The sequence below is a fragment of the Rhyacophila brunnea genome, unplaced genomic scaffold, assembly GCF_057557595.1.
Source record: "Rhyacophila brunnea isolate RB1 unplaced genomic scaffold, BYU_Rbru_1.0 scaffold_35, whole genome shotgun sequence".
In the NCBI taxonomy this organism is placed as follows: domain Eukaryota; kingdom Metazoa; phylum Arthropoda; class Insecta; order Trichoptera; family Rhyacophilidae; genus Rhyacophila; species Rhyacophila brunnea.
Genome location: NW_028233017.1, coordinates 518424 through 539331, shown reverse-complemented (window position 1 = coordinate 539331; position 20908 = coordinate 518424). Strand labels below are relative to the sequence as shown.

The 20908-nt window shown below is 24.9% G+C and overlaps 1 non-coding gene across 1 annotated transcript; it reads right to left on the bottom strand.

Moving 5' to 3' along the window:
• Window positions 1-20129: 20129 nt before the first annotated feature.
• TRNAM-CAU (transfer RNA methionine (anticodon CAU)) lies at window positions 20130-20201 on the bottom strand. The gene has a single exon. It is a non-coding gene; the product is annotated as a tRNA-Met (tRNA).
• Window positions 20202-20908: the final 707 nt, after the last annotated feature.

Genomic DNA, 20908 nt, shown 5'->3' with positions numbered 1-20908 from the left:
TTTAGAAGTTTAATGATTTGTGGAATTCTTATATATAAATATGTTAGTCTTTTAGTCAGGAATATCTTAAACAACGGTTTTATTTTTATTTAAAATTCGCAAAACAAAATTTATGCATTGAATATCGATGTTCTGCGTTTTAATAAAATTTTCTTCTACTGAGAAGCAAGTAGATACGTTCTTCGAGCTAAAATTTTAATCATAAATATTAAATATTATTTTTTTCATTTTCCTCTATAAAGATCTTCATAAGATGATTGAATTTATATAAGCATAATATACATTTAAGTATATTTTTATATTGAAAAAACAAGCTTTATTACTAAAAAGGTATATTATAGTATTCTTTTATTATTTTTATAATAATAAAAAACGACTTGGATTTCGCACTAGAAGCGTATTTGTAAAATTCCCCCATATTTTTTTAGTTCTTATAAAAAAAATTGCATTTCATTATACATATTTCCTGACTTAAAATTATCCTTAAAGTAATTAAAATTTTTTTAATAAGTGTCAAAATTATAAGTTCACTTTAGAAGAGATTTAGATAAACTAAAATTTTAGTCCACATATTAAGCTAGATTTACATTTAAATAAATACTCGGTGAAATTATGTAGATAGTATTGCTTTTATAATTACTAAAAATATATATATAGATGTTTAGAGTCAACAATAAGTATTCCTTGCCCATGATTGTGCCTTAAATTTTTTGAAACCTTTTTATATTACATAAAATTCGAAAAGATGTTATTTTCTATAGGTATATTCAAATATTTATAAAAAAGCAATGGGTTGAAAGAATATGGAATCAATCTACAAAACAAAGAAATTCATTGTAAATGTCAATGATTTATAATTCGATAATTTTTGTAATTAAAATTCAGCTTATTCTTTAAGAAATAATAATCATATGGATCTTGAATATATTTTATTTATGGGTAAATTTTGGTATTGTAATTTTAGATTTTTTCTTCAAGCTTAAATTGATTGATTTCCCGTGCACAAATCAAATTTATACTCTATAGTATATCCCCTTCGATTGCGTGTTCTTCATTACCTCTCCTTTTTTAAATATGTTTAGTGCAAGGGGTTTCCTCGATCCTATAGTTTATAATCATTGAAATATATGTATTCATAGTATAAAATTGTAAAAATTAAATAAATTATATTTCCTTATTTAAAATAAATAATATGGGAAATAGTTTACTTTTAGGGTATGCTCATTTCGCCAACAATCATTTTGTGGATTATATGACTTTAAGAAAAAAATTCATTATGCGATTATTAATATATATTGTTTGATTCGGTTTTTAAGTTAGTTCATCATATATAAAAAATTGTTTTTGTGAAGCTACATATCTAAACCGAATAATAATAAACCATGTTAATATTATTTTTAGCTCTGCTTTTATGTATTAGTGGAATCCGTTATACATAACATCCTGCTTTGTTTATTCCCCATGATCTAGAAAAAAGCTTTTAAATGAATTTTTTATATTTTAACTGGTTATATTTTGTCGATGAAATATGCGACGAAAAAATATATGAATTAAAATATAAAAACAGATAGAAATCTAAAAAACACAATCGATATAGAAAAAATCCAAAGCTAAACTTGTAAAAACAATTCTTAATAAAATATAAGTTAAATTTTTAAAACTAGAGTCATTTTTATAAAAAAAATATTTCTATAGCTCAATTACTTATAAAATACTTTAAAAAAGTCACTAAAACAGTTATAGGGTTGGAAAAATAATAAAAAGACACTAAATACAAAATCACATGAGCCATTCACTTAAATAAAATATATATGAAACCAAGTTTTAATTACCCGAAATAATATTTTCAGACTGACTGAAAATTTGTAGAGCTCTTTGGTCTAAATAACAGCACAAGCAAACGTTTACCATCTATATTGCAGTAAAATCAGTCAAAAATGTGATTTTGTAGTAATACTAGGCCAAATACCACTAGTATTTTACATATTTCCGAAATAAACATCATTAAAGGAGAAGATTCTCATTCGAATTAGACTTCTAATAGGATTTTACCCACGATTACATTCTTATTTCAGACGAACGTACCAACATCACAGAAATAATATGTATGTTTTTGTCGTTCAGAATACGGCTTATATGTAGTAGCTGTGAATATCAGTATGTGTTATGTTAACCATAAAACTTATATAATCATAGGTTTTTGTGAAAATTATGGACATGCGTACATTTACATTTTACTTTATTTTTTCTTGAATATAGAGATGGAAAATGCATTAAAATTATAGGTTTTGCTTAAAAGGTATATTTTCAAAAGAAACCCTATTCTTAGCCATTCCAATTCAATTATATTTAGCCAATTATCTGGAGAAAAATTTTTGCAGGAAATATATATCATTGCGTTGATTTCACACAGTGCCACGCTTTTTAAAAAGTCATAAAGCGCATAGTTTGATCTGTAAATTTTAAATTATTTATTGTTTCGTAAAATTTGTATATAGAGTCTCAAAAATCTGGTATTCTGCATTAAAAAAAACATCCAACCATTTACATCTTGTAAAATAAACTAAAAAACATTTACACTTCCCGCCTTCATATAGATTATAAACAAAAAAGACACGATTTATAAAAAAAAGGGTCTATTATTTTCATATCGTTCCCTTTATGAATCAAACTAGTTGTTGTATAATTTATCTAATTAAAATGAAATTTTTGATTGTATGCTAAATTCAAAATTCTATTTTGTAATTTTATATTTTTATTTAATCTCAACACAATTATTATTTTTGAGTACATATTATTCTGACTTGTATCTACATCCTTCAATCATAGGTTGTCTGTTTTATTTTATTTTATTCTCTTGTCAATATCTATCGATGCATGGATTTAATAAGATTATATAGCTAGAATATATGCCTTTATTTGGTTTTAAACATCGAAATAATTTTAAAGTAGATGTGTATTCTTTTAATTGACGAAATGCAATAAATTCAGATTTTTTTTGTAAACTACCTAAAAAGACACCTATTCTAATTTTTTTAGCAAATTCTTGAATTGTTAGAGGGTTTAAATTTAGACAAATACGTAATCCAGAAAAAAACCGAGAAACCATTTAATTGTTAAAAGAATTATTTAATATAGGCGAGCTATTATATAAAACACAAAAATATTTTAGATGATCACGAAATATAAATAAAATAGAATGAATAAAATATGAATAAATAAATTTTTGATTAAATTTTCATTATAAAAATATATATCCACAAATTTAGAGAAAAAATGCGCATAAACAGGATAATATAATTATACTTTTTAATCAATCCTTGATAAAAAAAACCTTTGCTCATCTGCAAAAAAGATTGAGGATACAGCGTTTATTCTACTAAATGTATTTTATATTTTTATATAATTATTAAAAAATTATATGTAAAAAAAAAAGATGTGATTTAATTTGTAATAGTCAGTTTTATGATGCAGAGATTCACATGAAAATTCGTATTTTTGATTTATGTATGTGACATCGTATAAAATCTGCGATTAGTCGCACTGATATATTTTTCACAAGAATCTTTTTAGAAAAACATCTTCGCTCCCTTTCTTGTATCCAAAATTACTGTAAAGTCTGATATTTTGCCTATAAAACAAAAAATTTCATCTAGATTTAGAAACCGGGATTTTTTTTGCAATATGTATGTTTAATTTATACTATATACTCGTTCTTTTATGGGTTGAATAATTTGTGTTATTTAATAAATTAACATAATATACCCTATTCTTTCTTTTTTGATATTTATCATTGAGTATCATGGCTTTTTCCTGGCGATTATGCATTAATGTAATTTTAGATCAATGTATAAAACTAAATAAAAATATAACGAAAATATATAACAAATTTTTTCATTTAAACACTATAAATAAAGACAAAAAAACACTGGTTCCATATCAATTCGTTTAGAACAATGATCCAGTGGCCTTAAGACAAACGTAGATTTTATTTATAAATCATATGCTAATAATTTTTGCACTTTTTTTTAATAAATGTGCTTGCCTTGAGCGACATGAATTTTTAAAAACCAATTGATTTTCTGCATAGATTAATATAAATATCTAGTGAAAGTAGATATACAAGGTTATTATATTTATTGTTTTACATCTCCCAAAAAAATTTTATATCGATAATATACCATTTAGAGAGTCTCAAATTATTTTTTCTGCGTCAATTTTAATTGATTATTTCATAGGAAAAATCTAAATTATAGAAAATTCACATCTAGAAAAGACACCCTTATCAGATATACCGTTATACGTTTGAAGTAAGGTTTTTGAACTGTTGAATAATTTGTTTCAACAGTTTGTGCAATAACCCATCATTTTATAGAAGACGAAGATTTTGCTAAGGGTGAAAAATATGTTTATAAATAAGACTTTTTATAATCATATATTTACAGTTTAAAAACACTTATAATTTTATTTATATATGGGTAAATTTGATTTTTAGCTATTTAATCTTAATTAAGAAAAACTATAGAACGGTTTTTAGGACAGATCTTGTTGATACTTATTTCCATCTCGTAATATTTCACATCTTCCTTAATTACCGTCTGCTTTTCAGACTAATCGGTTTAGAGGCCTTCATCAATCTTATTTTTTTGTGCGTATGCTTCTGCTTCCGTTGGTATTCCCAACTTCTTAATATACGACTTATGGTATTTTGTAACCACAACATCACAAGTTATGACGTTCAGTTTAAGATAAAACTTATTTGGCATCATGTGATAATATCACATCAACATCTAAAAAATTCAATAATCATTTACATTATAGTATTCGTAATGACCATGTGGATTTATAATAGAAGAAGAGCCATAGATAGGTATCTAAGAACCATAAAAATCCAAAATTAAAATTAAACAAAGTTAATGTTTATAGCAAATGATTAATAAATGACACATACAAAGTTGCCTAAATACTTGTAAAGAATATTAAGTAGTTTAGCATTGTAAATTTTTTTTTATTATATTGTCGAACATCTTAGATAGTTATACCCCGATAAAAGTAGAATATGCATTAGATTGCCGCTTTTAAGATTCTCTATAACTGATACCCAGCAAGAATTATGCTCGGATTTAAATGAATATCTGAATATGTTGCCTTTTTCTAAAATATTTATTGTGGATTCAACGAGGAATTCAGTGAAATGACTGACTCTGTAAAGTTTTTTATATTTCATAAGATTTTCTACAGAGAAATTCATAGGTAAGGAGTAGTTTCTAAGATAATTATTACTGATTTAAGGAGGAATTCAGTGAAATGACTGACTCTGTAAAGTTTTTTATATTTCCTTGGATTTCCTACTGAGGAATTCATAGGTAAAGAGTAGTAACTTGTGATAAAATTTCTACAACTAATATGAGAGAAAAAACGTACTAAATTATTTTAAGAAAAATATGCATATTTTGACCAACCTTATAATTTAGCTAGTGTATCACACTAGGAAGACTTTTTATTCAGATATAATTTTAACATTTATACATATAAAAGACGAAAAACACACATGTTATCTATATCTTTTTCTTTAATTTAATTTTAGATGTATATATATGTATCAAAGATAAATTTGTTAGATGATATTCAACAACAAGTTATGAAAAATTTATATTTTATTATCGGAAATGAACGCGGTATCTTCAATTTTGTAAAAGTTATAGATGCAATACGAAAAAAAAATTGGTTCGAATCCGGCGAATCATTCTAAGTTTTTTAGTCATCATTAGAATAAGTTTCGGCTATAATTTTATCTATCCTGGGACAGTTATTTGAACAACAGAACATATGACGTGAGCTAATGAAATATATATTTCTTAAATACGTTGCATTTTCAGTCGAATATGCACGCATAAAATTCGACTATAAAATATTATTCTAAGAAATAAATCCCATGTATAATTTTTCTTAAAAAAACAGGCTTTTCTAATTAATTTATAATTTTTACTGAGTGTTCTTTATCAAAATGACCAATAAAATTTAAATTTCCCTTGTATGCGATGTTCGTTAAAAAGCAGAAATGTTTTTATAATCATCCGAGGAATGTGCTTTTTTAAATATAATTTATAATTTTGGAATATATTAGGAGGTTATATATTTTGAATGATATGTAAAGAAATAGAATTAGTGTTTCCGTCATATATTTTTGAATGGAACAAGTCCTTATTTTATTTTGGGTTAAAATGTTTCAACTCTCAAAAGCTTATATTTTAAAATCATTGTTTAAAAAAAAAGAACCGATTGATATATGAAAAATAACCTCAGAGCAATCAAGTCTACTATAAAAAGCCTGAAAATTGTATTGGCAGCGCAAGAAACTACAGCTGTTGATCTAAATTTCGTGTATTACACAAATAAAATATAAATTAATAACTTAAAAAAACAGATACTCACATGAAAGCCATCTTATGCCTATCAAACCATGGTTGAATCAGATATTATATAATTTCCAACAAAAGCAACACTAAATTAACCATTAAAGTTTATTTTATAGAAAATGTTACAAATTTACTAAATTTTTTACGATTTCTAGTATTCATCAACTTCTGTTTTATATTCTTCTTAATGTTTCATAAATTAATTTTTAAATGTAATTTAAGCATAATAACTTTTTTATTTGTATTTTAACCGATTGATATAGGGAAGAACTTAAAAAAATTGTTTTATGGAGAGATTTTAATGCTTTTAAGCACGATCACATTTCAAATTAGTTAGTTCGATGTGACAATTTAAATATAAGGGCTATTGCCACCGGTTTAGAGTATCTAGATATTTATTTTGCTGTATGGAGTAATACTCATTGTGCCTTGTCAAGAGCTTATTCTTTTGAAAGTTATATGTCATTTTTTGTATTAAAACTATATTTTAATCAAAACCCTCTGTAATTTACAAGTTATGTTTTATTTACCACCTCTCTATTATAAAAAATATCCAATCTTCATTATATCTATTGGTCATGAAATACATATTTAATACATAGATGCAAAATAAATATTTGCGCAATATTTTTAATACCTATTGATTGTTTTTAGCAAAATCTTAATTTTCTATTTAGAGTCATCTTCAAACACGTTTATGTCATAATCAATATCAAAAATATACAGAAATTAAATTTAACGAATTTCGGCAGACGCTTAAAAAAACATTCGTAATTACTCCTTATATGTTAGATTGTGTGTCTTTATCAGCACGATGCTTTTTAGCGTGGAAATATTATAACTAAAAATACAATTTAGCGACTACATTTCATGCAATTTTTTTATAACCACGATATTTCGTATTTAGAGCATGGTTTTATTGACTTGATGTTTACATTTTAAGTTTTTGTTTACAAAATTCTAATTTTGCATATTGACACCCAGTTAAGACTTTGAATTATGAGAGCAATAAAAAAAATTAAAGCTTTGTTATAAGTCTTATTAAAATTTGCATTATATCATAAAGGGTATAATTATTATCAATTACTAGATTTATGGTGCATGTGCATTCTATCTTATATAATTACCAATAATACAAATTAATATTGTGTTTCAGTTTATAATTTTATTAAAAATATAGGATTATGAACAATAGCCACATTTTTTGCTATATTTTAATGGAATACTTTGCTATAATGGCCTTATTTAAATTTATAATTTCACATCTGTAGTTTTATGCATAAATTTCCTTTTAAATTTTTCGTAGATTTCCGCTATGATTTGTTTTCTTTAATAACTTTTATTTCCTATTTTTACGATAATATTAATTTCTGGATTATAAAATTTTGTGTGGGGTATATAACTGTAAGTTATTGATTTTTCTTTTTTAAATAGCCCACATTTACTTATATTTGATAAAATAAAATATATTAATATAGAAACATACTTTTTTTATTACATTTCCCAAAAAATTGTATTTTGCCGGAAAAAAAATTAGATTACATCAAAATTTTATATTTTTATGCCATTGAATGATTTTCACATAATATCAATCCATTCCAAATGATTTTTCATATAAAAATTAGTTAGTCTATTTCCTAATATTTATGTTTTATAATCATAATTTTGAAAACTTTTAAACGTTTTTTTTGTTGACTGTAAATTCCTACAGTAGCTTCTCTCTTAAATTTGCAAATATGACGCATTGATTTTTCTGATACCTAAGGACGATTTACTCATCCTTAAAAATAAAATCAATATTGAAATCACCCTTAATTCTACCAATAAGACCAATCAAAAACCAACCCTACAATTTTTTATTACTTGACATTAAAGTATCTTTTTGTTATAAATATTTTGTTTAGTATTTGCAATTTTTTTATATTAAAATAAAACCCTTTATATTTCTTCATTCCCACACCGTTTTATACTTGAATGCGCGTAAGTTTTATAACATGTGGCTGTGATATATTAATATATTGGCTTTAAAGATTTCGTTTCGGATGCTTTAAATTTTTATATTCTAAATTTTTTGTGTTGGTTTTATAAAAACTTTATTTATATCTGTGCAGATTTAAACTATAAAAAAATGCCAACTTTATTTTAATATACATACAACTTTATTGAATCAAAAAGTGATAAATGGGCTTTGTAAATATATATTTAAATCCAAAAAATAGTATTTCGAAAAATAAACAAAGGTTTATATAGTATGAGGCAAATAAAGTTGTTTTTTGATTATTCCTACAAGTTAAAATGTAAAAACTTTATCAGCCGAAACCCCACATATCTACCTCTTATATATATATACATTTATCAGAGTTTTTTATAGTGGTCAGGCCTTAAATATACTTAGAAAAATTGCCTTACATAGCATTAATACACAAATGAGCTAATATAAACTGAAAATAAGAAAAATAGTGAGTTTGTTTTGCATATAAATAAAGAATGGGGGAATTTTTAACAAAATACATAAAATATTCATTTTTTCGATTTTTCTATCTTAATGAAGTCTAAGATGTTTATTTTGCATTATGAATATACTTTATTTGTATGTTAAAATGCTCTGAATATAATATTTGCATGATTAAGTGTTTTAGCATATAATAATTTGGTATATAATAAAAAAGAAAAAAATATTTTGAAAAAATAACACATAAGTCAAGACAGAAACAAACATGAGGCATTAAGTAATCCGAGTAATGCTTTTCCAAAGAAAATCTATTATAAAACTTTAAAGAAATGAAACTTATATTTTAAATTACACGAATCAGAATTCTTTGATAATACTCCTTATATATTCGTTTTTTTATAAATATTTATGATTCCAAAATACAGCTTTGTGTTCATAATAAAGTTCTTAATATTTAAATCCAAAATATTTATTTGATTTATTACAGTTAAACAGATGTATTCTAATGAGTAATCAAACATAATGACTGGAATTTTCTTACATTCGACGATGTATGTACCTTTATGGCTGCACCGAATGGATTATTTATAGCTTTCTTAATGCAATCACTTATTGTTTTTCCCTTTTCTGGATAGCCGTCGACATAAAAGTAACACCTTTAGGCGATTTAAATATTATATATTGCCACTTTATATTGAAATATATATGGAATTTTCCTTCTTGGATACAAAGCATTAAATTTTCCTATAAAAGAAAATTTAATAGTATAAAAAGGACCATATTCTTGTTGGTAAATATATGTCGTTCTTGTATAAAACATTATTCTTAAGTACTGTATTTTTTCCTTTTAAAAATGCACATATACATAGTGGCTTAGAACTACCACCAACATATGAGTCTATATTTGAAACTGAAAAATCAGAAGAAATAGAGAGTGTTCTTGATACGTTCAAAACTAAAATGGATGTATTTTTTGAAAAGGTTAATCAATTACGAGCTCGGAAGCATAACTTTATGTCTCAAAACGATGAAAAACAGCATATTGAGGACTTAAGGAAAGAAATACTTGTACAGTTTTTAAGGATGAAGAATTATATAACAATAAAATCTGAAGAATTATTAAAAAAGACTACGGAATCCAAAAATTCTAATAAACAGATGATGATCAAAATTGCCGAGATGGACCGCAATAAACAAAATTGGGAAAAAGAAAAAAAGCAGTTGATGAAGGATGTTTCAGAAATGGAGCGAAGTAAAATGGATTGGGAAAAGGAAAAAAAGAGGATAATACATTCTCAAAGACAAGTTGAAGATGAATGCTCACAGTTACGTTGCAAAAACCAAAGACTTGAATTATCCATGAGGGATATTGAAAATAACGAGAAACGCCTAAGACATGACTTTGAAGAGCTAGATCGAGAAATGAGAAGAGAAAAACAGCGGAATAGTAAGTATTAAATTTATTAAAGAAATGTACTAAAGTCATGCCTAGTAAATACTTATTTTTATATATTGCATATTCCAGGATTTTATAATTTAATACAATTACTCACGCCTTTATAGTAATTATAAATTATAGCTCATTTTTGTTCTGCGTTTTATACAAAATCTGATATAGAATTTTGTTTATTATATAAAAGTTTTAGAACAAAGAAGCATTTTTTTCTCTTAATTATGATCCTTTTTATGTTATACAAATATGCCCAAATACAATAAATATATTTATGAACTTGTTTTATTTTAAGTTATCTATAATTTCTATCATTATAAACTTAATTTGCTTTATATATTTTATTCTGATAACATTTTTTTAATTTCTTTACTTTTACAGCCATAATATATATTAATTTTTCAAGATTTATTAATTCAATGCTTTCCTCAATACCATTATTTTTTCGTATGCTTATAAGTCAGTTGGTATTCATCATTCCTTATCATTCGAATCACGGTATTATATTTGCCCACCATCCCATTTTATATCGTGTTGGCAACCAATTATATTATTTTCCACCTTCATTGGATCATTTTTGAATTATCTAGTAAAAAATGGATTTAAACATATACTTACGAAGCAATGATATTCTTTCCATTTATTTTCCTACCAACAGTGATTTTGACAATTTTATTATAATCATTCACCGGTGAATATGAAACATTATTTTCATACTTAGTAATTTCTAAAATGCGAGATAATCCAATACATGATCATTGTTGACTTTACAAGCGCTAAAACCACATACATGTATGTTATTATTGATTGAATAGATTTTTCTTAATCTTATTATATTTTTGTGTTGATTTTTGCAATTTTTAAATTTATTTTAAAAAAAGCTTGGTCTACATCATATAATATTTTAATTGTGTGATACGGGCTACTTTTTTTATAAGTTTGCGAATTTACTTTAAAATCAAAATTTTTAGAAACTGCAAAATAAATAAATCTTACTATTCATATTTTTCCTCCAAATATATAAAAATAAAAGATCAATATAGGTTAAACGGCGGATAATAAATAATTAAGATGCCTTGCTGTGGATTGATAGGTGTTAATTTTTTAAAAAAACAAAAAACCTTACCCATATTATGATAGCTTTTGATCGTATCCTAGGATTTTTTATAAAATATTTGACGTGTTTAAAACACTTTAAGAATAGAATGACATAATACTATCAATGAAGCGTGGCAATTTCTTTTCAATCAATTATTTTTTGCACAATAATCTAATCCAAACTATCAAATCTTTTTTTAATCTTATATAGGTGTAAAAACGATACGCAAAAGTGATTTTATTATATTATCATGGGGGAATTGATAATTTTCGGCACAGTCACAAGGCTAACATACGTTAAAATCAAAAATAATGATTTTTATTCTAAAAAATAGCTGTAATATTAAAAAATTTATCGTTTAAAGTTAGCTGTGTATTTATTTGATATCTTATAATTCGGTATTTATCAATTTTCGGTTCTATATATTTTGAAATTGAATTGTCGAAAAAATAAATATTGCCTTATGAAATTCGCTATTCTGCCTTATTTAATATAATAAACATAATATCTTCTAATAAAATATATTAAAATATTTTTAAATTAATTGCTATTTTTGATGATGGGAGATATACGTAGTTTTTTTGGATAATATAATTGATATAAAATATAAATTTTTAAAGTTCTGACTTATTTTAACATAAGAGCGGGGCTTTTATAGACATCTAAAATCACATTAAAGCATCAATAAATAAGATAAACATCGATAAAATTCGTGTTTTTAGAAGAATGAGCCAAATAATATAAGCCTTGACATATACCGATTTTTGACTTTCAAGCTGAAAATAGAAGTTTTAATTTAAATTAAAAGAAACGCATAAAGAATAAAAATAGTTTTTATGGTCATTTGGTATATACTAATTATCATTAAGCGCTTGTGTAGATGAAATTTTCGTGAATAGGTGAAATTAAAGAATTAAAAAATTCCATGTTCTTAGTGTTATGGCTTTTCTATTAATTTCTTCGACTCCGAAAGCCGAATATATAAATCAGATTATAACTTACTTAATCTAGTGTGTATTATGAAAATCACTATAATAACTAAACGCTGGAAATTTTACCTTTTAAATAATAAAAAATTATATAATAACAGTCTTGTAATATTAAAAAACTTCAAATACATCTTTCAGCGTCTATTTTCATTACTATTTTAACAAAAAAAGACGTTTTATGGCTAATAACTGGCTTTTTAAGTGTATTCAGTCTTTTCTTAAGATAATAAATAAATAATTAACGGGGCAAATTTTTTTTTCGAATTATAAATACAATTATTATTCCAGATAAAAAAATTAATAGGTCTTTAAATGCAAATTTTTGCAATAAATATTTTATTTGGAGTATTATGATGACAAATCATTATATCAAACCTCATCAATTTTGTTCTGCACAATATAATTTTCTAATCTCGGCCTAGTAAATTTCAAAAGACTGTTTTATACATAATTTAAGGCATATAACGATTGATTTTTTCAGTGAAAATATATAAAATTGTTATTAGGTAAGAGAAATTTTGTTTCTGATAAGACGTGTGGTCAGGAATTATATTCTTAGGATCGAAATATAGCATATTTTTATTAAATTGGGATAAAATCTTGCAAAAAATTAATAGTTTCATTTCTTAGAAGCACAATCTATTGCGTAATAAATTTCATTTATTCGCATAGGAGCGTCTAATTTTTTTAAAGACCCATTTCTTCGTCTTTTAGATCTATTCATTAATGTATAAATGTGAAAAAGTGCATTGGTTGTGTTTAACATAGATGATTAAAGAGAAAATATCTTTATAGCTCTATGCAAACAAGTATATAATTGAATTTATACAATTATCAATTAAATAAATTAAAAATAGGTGAAAATAATTAAAGAACAATAAATATAATTAAAAAACAGACAGTAAAGAATAAAAAATGTTTGACAAAATTGTATGGTTTTTTATATAGCTAAAAATTTAGTTTCTCTATAAATAATGTATAATAATAAAAATTATGTTTTAATTTGTCTTTTAGCTATTGTAAATTGTTAAAACAAACTTTAGATTGCTATATATAACATATTTTCTAAAAACTTCTTTTAGACTTATCATCTCAAAGATCATTCTCAACACCTATTCTTCTTTCGAGACTCATTTATTTAAGTTTTATCCTCAATTGTATTTATTGTGCATATCCTTCTGCTCCACTTGAAATTCCTCTAAACCTGTAGTGTACGACTTTTTTATTTCAATATTTCTTAATGTACGACATATGGAAAATAATTTATAAAAATATTTAAAGATATCAATATAAAATGCAGATTCAAATATCAAATAACAAATAAAACAATATATATGTAGATAGAATTCCTGTTTATGTCTGTGTTATACATTCAATTTGATATTATTAAATAGAAAATGCATTTTGTCTAACTCTTTACAATTCCAAAAATATGTTTGTTTTTTCGAAATAAGAAAATATATCAAATAACATAATATAATAGAATTATAATACTCAAATTTTTGATAAAAAATAATTGAAATGAATAAAAATTATATGATATATATAATTTTTATAAGACATGATGGTGTGGTCACAAAATACCATAAGTCGTATATTAAGGGTCTAGAAGAATACCAAATGAAGCAGAAACATGTCCATGAACAATCGAATTGAGGATAAAACTTGAATTTACTAAACCTTAGAAACAGAAGATGCGTATTAAAGGTTAAAAATATGAGTAAGTTTAAAGAATTATTATCTGAATCTCTTATATAAGCAAAGTGATACTTTCATTTTACAAATTATAGTTTAAAAAATCAAATTATTCAATAAGTAAACAAACTGAAATATAATTTACAGAAGATATGAATTGTTATTTTTATTTATGGGTTGATTTTGCAGTGTAATTTTAGATATTTTATTTTAACACAACTTGATTGATTCCCGCGATCGCATCAAATCTATACTCTTAAAACCTTCTTCTCTTACATCTTTTAAGATACATCTCCTCTTTTAATTTATTGGTTCAATAGTTTTCCTAAATCCTATAGAATGCACAAGCCATGAAAATAATATAAATGAAATAAGTGTAAATGTTAGACATAAATTGAACAACTATAATCATTGGTTACCCTAGAGTTTGATTTGGTTGTAAGATAATCAGTGTTTAAAAATTTTAAATCGCTATTAAGACATATTTTTGATTCAAAATATCATATTTTATGTTATAATTATTACACGGTGTCTTTTTTTCAGACTACAAGCGCCATATTTAACATCAGATTAAATATTAAACATGCAAAATAGATAAGTGCAAAATCTTATGTTTACTGTATGTTAAAATTTTTCAATTGCAAGGCTTTTCGAATTCCATATGATTGGGTTGACCTTATTGCAATAAAAGTTATGTTGATGAAATTCATTTAAATTTTCAAGAAAAATAAAATCAAATTAGAAATTAAATCATTTGTGATAATCCTGATAAAAACTTTGTGAACCAAAAAGAATATAAATAAGAATATTTGGTGTTAAAGATTTAGGGGTATTTTTTAGCTGCATAAGTAATTTTTATTTTAATTTTTGATAAAAAATCCACCCAGAAATGTTTGGATTTGTTTATATTTTCATGTGTTTTATTATACACATGTACACTGTGCATTCTCTATAGTAAATGCCGCATTTTCAAGGTTTTTTTTATGCTAGCGAGATTCAATTAAACCTTTTTTACAGTCAAAAATCAATCTATCCTGTCATGATTTCATTAAAACTTTTCGTCTTTTTCGATGCTTTATTCTCAGTTTCTAATGTAGAGATATAATAAAATTTGCAGAAAGTTTTCTTATTTTAACTAAAATTATCTATATACTTTATTGATATGATAAAAAGTGACTGTAATCAACCTATTTTTCTTTCTATTTTTACTTATTTTAACTAAAATTAATTTTTAAGATTTATAAATTATTCGATAACAAGAATCTCTGCTTATAAAACTGTAAATTTTCTGATGCTATCTTTATAAATGTTCTTTGCATATTTTTTGGTAAAAACTAAAATTATAGTTTCATTTCATTTCTTATATTATTTTATATTAATAAATGACAACTGAAGCGGAAGCATGCACACAAATGATGTTAACGATCAAAAAACTTGAACACATAAGATTTTTAGGGTTAAATGTATTGAGAAAGGTTTTAAAGACATTATGATTTTAAAGAGTATAAATATGGGTTACTATATAGAGATGTCTAAAATATTTCTTTGATTTATAAGATAAAAATATAAAATCGACCAGTAATAATTTAACTGATTTAAAATTATTTTAGAGAATCGTTGTGAAAAGTATTGAATTCACAGAAGTATAATTCGATTGTTATCTATTTAATACCCAGCATGCCATGGTTATAGATGACCAAAAGTAATAAGAAAGAAGTAGACCTTAAATAAATTAATAAGATTTTTTATTTCAGTTATATGCGATTTAATTATATTAAAATTTAGTATCTCCCATATCATCATTGTTCGGAGACCACAGATCTAGACAACCATGTTTATTTGTGTAAAAAAATATTCAAACCACGACAAAAGGAGTCAGTAAAACTAAAAAAAGTGGTAAATATATCTCTATTCACATATTTATAATATTTCAGGGATTGAATATTTGGTCTCCAGGTCTTTGTCTCTTCGTTTAATAAGTTTTTTGTAGTGATGCAAAAGATTATGCCCAGACATTTCTTTTGGAACTTTAATGCCCATGTATCTAAGTATAGTAGGTGCAACATCTTTGAGGGACCATGATTTACCCCTTGCATAATCTGAAAGTATATTTTCACCATTACAAATAATGAAGGGCGTATTATTTTTTGTATTTTTTCCATCAAAAACATCGTAATCAGTATCGAAGGTATGCTCGGCGTTTCCATATTCAGATACTAATATCAAAGTCATTTCATGCATCTTGCACATTTCAAATAACATTCCAACAGCTTTGTCAACTTCAAGCACAGCTTTAGATATTTCATCAAATTCTTTAGTTTCTATGGCGAATTCAATCGCTGTCAAGGTGCAAACTATAAAATTGTAGCCATGTCGCATTAATTTTCCAACCTGTTCGAGTATTTCTTGCGTATGGGGATTTTTTTCATTGTCAGAATCATTCTCTCCAACACAAATTCTAATCTCATTTTTTCTAAATTTCGTTCTTCCTCCATGAAAATAAGTATTCATCTGTTCGTGTCTTGATTTTTCGTATACATATCCTTGTCGCAATCCTTTTTTGGAAATAATATCGGGAAGTGCATTCTTTATTTTAGGTTTTGAGAAAACATGTCTTACATTTACATCCTTGCTATAATAAAATAGGCTATAACAAGGGTTTTCTCGGTGAAATCTTCTAATGAGCTCATATTGCTTCCCAAGTTTCAAATCAGAGAAAATAATTGGTTCGTGGGGCAAAATTAACCCCTCTTGGTTAGCCAAAATCGGGAAAATATCAGGATCTCTTAATCCTATATTATATGATTGATTAACGATTAATCTGGCATTAGTCGTACTTGCCTTTCCCGTAGTTATAAGTTTATGTGTAATATCAAGCTTTTCGGAATCTTCCTTCTCAACCAGAGCATAATTTCTCCCAGTTACAGACGCGATGATTCCTTTTTCCTCATTTCTTTGTGCTCTTACTATTTCATTTAGAAAATATGACCCCTTTGTGTCTTCGCAATGGACACCATCCAAGATAACATGAATAAAAATGCTTTTAATGGTTAGTGCTTTCATTATACCGATCATATAATCGATGTGAGCTATGCGATTTTTATCCGAAGCCAATCCAATTATGTGGCATTTTTCATGCTTGCTTTTATTTAAACTTTCAAAATATTCGCCTAATTTATTATGAAACATCACCTTGCTTAATCTCGAATTATTAGATTCTATGGATCTACCTATTCCGATAGTTCTATGCCCAAAAAATGAATTTCCTTCTTCACCTTTTCTCATTCCAACATATTCACCCATGGTTCTTACAAGGAAAGAGGGGTATCTTTTTGCCAAATATGGAATGTTCTTGGGATTAGCTTTTTTTATTGCATCATCTTCGTTCTCATTTTCATCAAATCCCCAACCGTCGATTATAACAAGTAAAACCTTTTTTGGCATATTTTTTGAAAAAATTTATTGATGGCATATATTATTTATGTGTAACACAATTAACCAATTTAAAAAATACAATTTTAACAATGAAAATAATAGCACTGTTTTGTATTTTCTTTCATAATTTTAAATACCAAATTGCATTTATGTTTATCTGTTCTACAATATCTTACATCTAAAATAAAATTTATTATTTTGTATTTACTCGATCAAAAAAAGAAATTAATTTTCTTTTCGGTCTATATTTGATTAAAATTATAATTAAATCTTATGTATTTATTCAAAATTTAGAATTTTAAAGATTTTTTCTAAAAGTTAAATATGACATCGTTCGTAGCACAAATATTTTACAAGGATATGAAATGACTATATAATTAGTCTTTTTTACAATAAGAAAGAATTAATTATTCTATTTAATAACATATTACATTTTTCTGATGGATTTTCATATAATCTACTTAGCTATTAAAATAGGTCATTATCTTTATAAAAAAAACCACTATTTTCATTATATTATAGTAGATTTTCAACATCAAAAAATTAATTTTTTAAAAAGACTGAATAGTCAGATTGCTAATAATTAGACAGAATTCCACGAGGTTAGATTATTAAGTTCATAGTTCGTTCATTCAAAATAAATAAAATGCAAATATTATAAGCATGTAAAAATATACTTGTTCTGCCTACAGTTTTTATCCAAAGGCGCGATATGCTATATAGAGTATTTTTTTACTATACTAATGTTAAAAAGAATAAAATGGTAAATCAAGCATATAATTAATTCTAAAATATTATCACAATGCAATGCAAAATATCAAAAGAATAGGTCTGATTTTTTTGATCATGTAAATTACCACAAATTTACATGTGAAACAATTCAGAGCCTTAGACTCATATATTAAACTATAAAGAAGGTGAATATAAACTTGCTATAATATTATGAACTAATAATATAAATATCCCAGGTGGCTCTATATTACAAATTTAATTAATTTTTTTTTTAAAGAAGCATAATTTTAGACTAGAATTGCAAACCTTACAGCAATCTTTTTAATGCTATTCATTACCGAAAATTTCATAAAGGCTTTACAAATTATTTTATTCTTTTAATTCTAAATCTTTAATATTGATAAATAGGTATAAAACTAATTTATTTAAATTGGCATATTTTAAGCTTAAATAAATTGATTCTTATATTTTTGTAAATTTTTATATGGTTTACTTAACATATAACTATATTAACATTTTTTATTTTTTATTTTTACGATCCAACCTATGTGTTAAATATCATTATATTTAGAAAATAAGAATTAAATATAAATCATTATTATTTTTATAATGAATGCTTTTTCTAACAACCTCGGATATGAAAATGATTTTTAAGGTATATTTTTATTCGAAAATCCGCTTTAATTGAATGGATTTTTTCGGCCTTGGCTATAAACCATTGAATTATTACAAAAATATGTATTATCATGAAATAATTAATAAACTAGCAATTATTTCATGATAATTTCTTGAAGTTTGTTTTGGTTATATTACGGGTAATATTTAGAGATTTTTTTAATTTATTGAAACAAGCCACCCATCATGGTCTTTTATCAACATAAATGAAATAAATTACATCATGGGATATATGTATCAATAAGTTTTTAATTTGAAGATTAAATATTTTTTAGCTCATAAGTTTTAAAAATGGCTATAGTTTCAATTTTATGTGCTCTAGAGGAATTCTTCAAGACATATATGCCCAATTTTACAATTAAATAGATCGGCACATTAAAAATCTAGAAATGAGTTGTCACAACTTCGATGTTTTTTCTTGAAAATAGCTAAAAGCTAATTTAAAAGAAATCATCAACAGTATGATAAAATAATATTATGATTTAGATTTATTTCAATCAAAATGTATTTTATAATTTAAATATTTTGATATTTATGCGGTTAATTAATTTTAAATATAAAAACAGATTTATTGAAATATTTTTATGCTTAAAATCCCAAGTTTTATCGCTTAAAACAAAAGTAAAATAATGAATAAATGCGATCTAATAATTTAACAACAATATAAATTAAAATATAAAGGTCAAAAGTAAAATAATACAAAAATAATTGAGGTGAAAAAAATCAATTGTTCCTTCTTAATTCTTTAGATAGGTATCTGGAAAATAATACAAGCAATTTTTAAATATTTCCCTTCTACACTGATAAAAATTTGAAATATTATCGGATTTTTATTTATGATCTTACAAGAGTATTATTTAATATAAACTCCTCGAATGAAATTAATCAGAAGTGCACAATTAATTAAGAAGTTCAGTTATGCCATAATTGATGCTTTTAAAAATCAAATTTGATTAAAACTAAAGCCTCGATCTATTTGCATAGAATATTTAGTCATATCATGATTATTTGAATTTTTGAACAGAACATCTAATACCGAGCCAGTAGTCGAATAAATAGTCATTTAAATTATTAAGCAGGATAGACCCTTTTGATTAAGTTTATGAAATAATACCTACCAGTTAATATACATCAATGGGAACACAAGTCATGATCTCAGACAATTATTACCTAGTAAAAATTCTAGCATCGCATGGTTTCGAACCATGGACCTCTGGGTTATGAGCCCAGCGCGCTACCACTGCGCCACAATGCTTGATGATAAAACTAAGTTAAAATAATAATCTGAACCTATTTACATGATTCAATATGTCCAAATATAATCTATATATTGAAATCTAAATCTTTGGTTATTTATTAATGTTATTTACGTGCACAAACTAACTAAAAATATATGAATTAGAAGGAAATATTTTTTTAATATTTATTTATGTTTCATATTTTCTTGCTAATAATATTTGTTGAAATACGTCACTGGTCCAGGCATTTTTTTCAAAGATTCAAAAACCTTTATAAATAGGATTAATAGTTCTGGTCTTTATGTTAAAAAGGTATATTTGATGATGACTATCATTATGAGAATACACTTTTTGGTTTTAAAGAAAAAAACTGTGTTAAAGTAAGCCTTAATACAAACAGCCTATATTAAAAAAATAAAAGATTTATAGTTTTAATTTAACCATGCAAAATGGGTCATCGCTACGAGTAAACTTACCATCATACTAATAATGGCTTCTATTACATGCGCTTGCATTCTTAAATTGTGTAAAGTTGTTTCAATGTCAACCAAGCGTATGTTCAGAGCCAGAAGCTTTCATTTATTAGGTATCAATCATATAGTGCTTTTTATGTATCCCTTGCAGCTAGTTGATATTAATTTTCTGTTTGATAATACAACACTCCGCACGAACGGATGTTTTTGACCTTCAATATAAAATTTAAGTCTCTGGATCGTATATCTAC